General features: G+C 35.3%; 1 long non-coding RNA gene across 1 annotated transcript; it reads right to left on the reverse strand.

The window, feature by feature from the left end:
• Positions 1-1,996: 1,996 nt before the first annotated feature.
• LOC133856985 (uncharacterized) lies at positions 1,997-5,449 on the reverse strand. The gene is made up of 3 exons (XR_009898272.1): positions 5,114-5,449; positions 3,122-3,203; positions 1,997-2,198 (listed from the first exon to the last, which is right to left on the reverse strand). It is a non-coding gene; the product is annotated as an uncharacterized LOC133856985 (long non-coding RNA).
• Positions 5,450-6,406: the final 957 nt, after the last annotated feature.

The raw sequence follows: 6,406 nt of genomic DNA on the forward strand, positions 1-6,406 counted from the left end.
TCACAAACATCTAGAAGGCAATTTCTGAACTTCAGGAAGATTCTGCGCAGTTTACAACTCAGCAAAGTTGGTTCCCTAGTTGTCGTCCAGACGGCCTAGAGAAATGTCTGGACGCTCATCAGTGTTCAAGAAGATTCTTAACAGCTCAGCAGACATGGTTGGTGAAAACAGCATGCAACTGTCCAGACGCTAAGGCAACAGCGTCTGAACGTAGAGACTGAAGTTTAATGAAGAAACGCGTAATAGAAGTCGGTTGCTGCTTGCCGTCTGGACGCCCTCTGTCTAGGTCCGGACGCCGCTTAAAGAACTCCAAATCAGTATTATAATAGGTCTTCTAAAGCCTATAAATAGAGGTCTCTAGGCTTGTATTATTTATAGAATTCGGTATTGAATTCCATTGTGCTTAGAGAATGTGTTAGGTAAAAATTGTGAGATTTACTAGCTCTCTAAGAGTTTTTCTTTGTGTGATTTGATCATTTGTAGTCTAACTTAGGGAGGAGCCATAAGGTAAATGATTCCATTTAAGTCCCCTTCAGGTAAGAAACTTGGTTGTGAGGCGTTTACGTATAGGTACGTCTCAGAGTTAGAGGTATGACTACTGTATCGGGTTATGTGAGTGTTACTACCTTGTAACTAGCTTTGTCTTCTAAATAGTAGATTTCCTGGGTTTGGCTGCCCCAAAGTGGTTTTTATCTTAATTAAGTTTCCACTTCGTTAACGAAATATATGTCTTCTTTTAAATTCTGCATTTAGATATTTTGTTACACAAATTAATCACACACACATTTAAATTTGGAGTTTATTTATTTTTAATTGGTATCAAAGCGGGTACACTCGTGTTTGGATTAATTTCCTAAGTGTGATCCATATTTTTGTTGACTCCTTTTATCATGAATTCTTCTCAACTATCTGAAGAAAATTCTGATAATGGGCTCTTTGAGGATTTTCTTAAATTGAGTAAAAATTCTAAAAATTCCAATAAAGAGTTCAAAAAGGTTAAGCAAGAAAAAGAGTCTTTAATCATTCAATTATCTGAATTACATGCTTTGATTGACTCTTTGAAATATGAAAATATCATGTTGTTTAACACTATTGATGCACTTGAGAATAAATTAAAAGAATCTGAAGATCTCTTGAAAAAATTTTCTAGTGATAATTTAAAAAGCATGCTTTGTATTCATACAGATAATTCTAACAAACTTGGCATAATTGTTGATGATTTGGGTGCTTCTACTTCACATGCTTCTGATTTTGAAATAAATTCTTTTGATTTTAAGCCTGTGATAGTAGATACAGTTTGTTTAGATAGCTCTGAAAATTCTTGCTTAGTTAATTGTGTGAAGCCTAAGTCTAAAGATTCAGGAACACAAGGTCATGGTAAGTTTGTTCCTACTTGTCATAATTGTTGAAAGATTGGTCACATTAGACCAAATTGTTTTCTGTTAAAAACCCACAGATCTTGGATTAAGCAGTATGCTCCGAGGAAAGGAAAAGTTGATAAACATTCCTCATCTAAATATGTTCCTCGGCATAGGAGGCATATAAAAGGTAAGGACAATGTTATTTGTAAGAATGCTAACCTTAATTCTGTAGAGACTGTCAAAAAACATTCAAACAAAAAAAGACTGCCCACTTGTCATCACTGCGGCATCACCGGTCACATCCGATCCAAATGTCCACAGCTCCAGGCTCAGAAGTCGAAGGTTTAGAGGAAGCTGCCAACTAAAGCTACATCAGGCACTCTACTTGTGACGACCAGATTTTTTTTTTTTTTTTTGAAAACATATAAACAGATCTTCATAGTGGCACGACGATGTGTCACTCAGCCAACATATGGTATATGCCCCATAACATGTACCTGATAATCAAAGTATAACATCTATCTATCTATGCAGCGGAAAACATAAACCTGAATAACGAAAATCATAACATAAACCTCTATTACAAATAATCATAAATAAAGAGTCATATTACATCTATCTGTTTAAGTCTTTCCTCATAATAAATACATAACAAAAATGGCTTAATAAAGATTAAGTGACACAAGCGTCACAAGCCATATACAAAATACCCAAAAGAATGGACATCCCGCGGTTTATCACATTACAACCGTCGCGTCGAGCTTCGGTCATAATGTATCAAAACACATCTACGAGACCATCTACTACGACTGGAGTACCTACAGCCAACAACAGAATCTGCACGGTTGCGGGGGTTGCCGCATCCGCACAGGTGGAATTATGAGCGCACTGTCTCAGTATAAAACATATCGAAACCTTAGTGATATTAAACTAACTGAGTTTTCGCAATGAACCAACTTTTCCTTTTTAGTCTCGCATACACTATAATAGCTACCAATTATAAACTTTTGTCTGAAAACCCCCATAGTTGATATAGCAAACATCGACTATTAGAAAACATTTAAAATATACCATGTAGCTAGACCCATACGTAGAAGTTCAATTACTCGGAAACAACTACGTACACACCCATCTACAATAATACTTTTATGTTGGTAGCTCAAATGCACAGAGATCTAACGTTATCAACTGTGATATCGTCGTGCCTCAGGGCATTACAACTTCACGTCTATGACACATAGTTGTCCATGCGATTACTAGAGTAAAACTCCGATATCCAAGCATTTCTTATTAATGTACCAATGACAATCCATCTACCTACTCCCAAAACTCTTAGGCGTACTAATACGTCTAGCAAACTACACATAGTAATTATGAAAACCACACACAATATAAATCATGTTATATATGTTATGCATGCTGATGTGCTGCTGTTAAACTGCTGAACTGGGCTGTTACTGGGCTGCTGCTGAGTTACTGCATGCTCTATGCTCTGTGCTTGACCAGTAAATATTGCCTTACTGTATCATGCTGATAAATCATACTTTTTCTAAACATTTTAATATTTCATCCAAAACATGCAACACATTATACTATATTCTGAAACTATCCTTGATATATTTGAACATACTCTAAAGTACTCAAATCAACCAAAACAGATATATTCAACATACAGTTGGTTTGGATTTATAAAACAACATATATATTTTGCAATTCTATAATATATAAAAATAACAATTTCTCAGTGAGTAGAATATTACCTGGCTGCAACATCCCCTCGGATTCTAATCACTTGGACTCTACATTGGAGAATCGATTGAAGTCTCCAATCTGGATACTATCCTGCAAATACTTATGACATTAGACTATGCTATTAAACTTTATACTCTATGACGCATATACTACCCGCGTGCTCACACGTCGCATCACCCGTGTCTATGTCTAGTTAAGTATCATAAACTATTGTTAGGTTATCATTTAGGTTAGGTTCATATTTTATCCCTCTATAATCTTTAAGGCACATTTACTATTTTATTTCTCCTTATTTTCGTTATGTCATATTGTCATTATTTTTAATCCTTTTAATGGTTTGTTGATCATTTACTAACTTAATAATATATATATATATATATATATATATATATACGCTTAAACCTAATCCAATGATACACTAAAATACTTAGTGTACATTGATAAGTGGATTAGGTACAAAGTTGTAACCTAATGGATTTATACCACATTTATGTGTTTCTATATGCTTACTAGCTTATATTTACAAACTTAGGGTTGTTTGAATAATCTATAGCTCTTTAACATTTCATTAGAATCGTTGTCCTCTTGATATTAACCATAGGCTTTAGGTTTATAGCTTATTTCGCTTCTTATCTATTAGACACAATTGCTAATGTATTCAACACTTTACTCATATTAACTACTAACCATCTAGGTAATTTAGATTATGGAACCTTATCTTATTTAACCTACTAATTTAATTGCTCATTTAAGCATCCAAATAAGCTATAATAAAGAATCTAACTCAATTGAGTCAATCTTATCATACATGTCCTTAGAATCCTTATTTACATAACAATATCAATCTCCTCTAATTGGAATTACCTAATGCCAAAATTTCACAACAACTATCATCAACAATTGACAATTACATTATCTAAATTCACAATAAAGTCTCAACCCAAAGTGTATCAATAAATCCAACTCATATGGTTAATCTCTTAAATAAACAACTTGAAATCAATTATAACCTTCATCAATAAATTACAACCTACTTATAACATTCCAAAATCATATACCAAAATCATCCACTAACTATAACCAAGCAACATACCTCAAAAGCACATCATTTGAATTAAATCACAACCAATACAAGTAAATCCTCCACAACAAATATGACCTATTCCGTTATCTCTAACATATACAAAAATTAAACCTTAAGGAACCCATCAACATTGATTCTAAAATATAAATTCCAACAATAGCCCAATATTTCCTAAATAGGAAATCCACATCAAATTTACAAATCCAAAACCTATATTAGAATCATGAAAACACATATATAACATCACTAAGACCGAAACCCCAAGAGAACATTACCATTCGGCCAAACACCTCAAAATCCCCTTGAAACCCTATATTTTCATCTCAAGAAAAACCCACAATTTCCAACATAAAAAATGTAATCACTAACCACAACCATTACAAACCATTCAAAACTCAACTTCACCAAATAAACTCCATTCAAGGGCCATGGAAATTCCAGAAATTACAAACTATATTAACCCATAAAATTACACCCATCAAAATCCAACTTCAAGAACACCCACAATCGTTCAGCCATTCTCAACCCAAAACACACCCATATTCAGTTATCTCCAAAAACTAAATAAAATCAAACACAATCAGTTAATGCCCAAATCTGCTATCACTGAAAATTCCACAAGAACAATCAAGAGAAACAAACCTAAGAAAACATACTCATAGAGATCCATTTCGTTTCTGCACTAACACCCACAAAAGGACCTAAAATCAAACATTAAACCATAAGAACATCAACTAAGGCTACCAAAACCGAAGCCATATATGGGGGAAAACATCATTCGGCCAACCCCCAAAAATCGCACTAAAAAGACCTACAATTTCAGCCTAAATCCAAACCAAAGAGAACCCATCCGGTTCAACCAAAAATCAAAGGAAATACAAGTAAAAATCAAAGGCAAGAAGGAAGAGGATCTCACCAAAACAGGGCCGGAATCCACGCCCTAGTTGTTGCCTCCATGACCCGACGGTGGCCCAGACACCTCAGCTCCAAAATCGCACTACTACTGGCCAAGGACCACCCTCTACACTCGGGTCCTCTCTCAACTCAGCTCTCACTTGATCTCTCTCACGATCTCATTGTGTCACGGGTTCGCTCATGGGTTGGGGGTGTGCATGTGATGGTGAGAGATGAAGAGAAGAAAGGAGATGGGGAGAGGGGCTGGTGTGCGAGGGAAGGATGGAGAGAGGAAGAAGAAAGAAGAGGGAAATGAAGTTGGGCGTGCGGGTGATAGGGAAGAAGGGAGAAAGAAAAGAAAATAGGAGAAAAGAAGGAAGAAAGTGTGTGGGTGAGGGGGAGAGGGATCAGGATAAGAGAGAAGGAAGAAGAAAATGAAGAGAGAGAAGATAAGTGGGACACTTGTCCCATTATGAGTGGTTGGGAGAAGATGGTATAATCTTCTCCTAGCTAATCCGGTGGTGAAACGTGGTAGGATCATATTTTCTTACTTTTTAAAACCCCCAACTTATTTAAATTATATCAGGACCCTCACTTTATTAAAATCAAATCATTTGACAATTAATATGTAACCCCATATTTAAATTAACTACATTTTATCCATAAAATTAGTTATTTATTATTTGTATTCTATTATTTATTTTCAACGCATTTTATTTTCATAATATTAATATTATCACTTAAAATCTAACTATTGATCCCATCAAATTAATAAATTATATTTATTAATTGCTAGGTTCCCTATTTATTTTCTCGGTCTTTACACTACTTCCGACAGCACATCAGGCTTCACGACATCAGTTGGCGACATCAGAAGTTTGTTCCTACTAATCAAAGTTGCAAACTAAAGAAGAGCAAATTAAGGCACTTTAAGAAAAAGCCGCATAAGCCCAATAGCAATCATGACTATGAGGGGTTGCTGAGCCTGATGCAAGGTATGCTAAGAAGAATTGACAACATGTACAAGACCTGCAAACCACCTTCACGGGTCAAGCAGGTATGGGTCAGGAATGATGAGACCATTCACCCCTTAAGGGGGAGAAGACTCACCTAATAAAGGTGAAGTCACATCATGCCTAGGATTTTGCTTCCTAAATCCTAGTGCATGTTAGGAATGTTTGCATTGCATTATTTATCATGTCATATCATATTCTTGCCTTGCATTCCGTTTGAGGAATCATATTTTCTATCTCCTGATTTTCTCTTGCTATCTTGAGAAAAATTTTGCAGGTATTTTATGGAGATGACAGAGAAA

The sequence above is a fragment of the Alnus glutinosa genome, chromosome 14 (genome assembly GCF_958979055.1).
Source record: "Alnus glutinosa chromosome 14, dhAlnGlut1.1, whole genome shotgun sequence".
In the NCBI taxonomy this organism is placed as follows: Eukaryota; Viridiplantae; Streptophyta; class Magnoliopsida; order Fagales; family Betulaceae; genus Alnus; species Alnus glutinosa.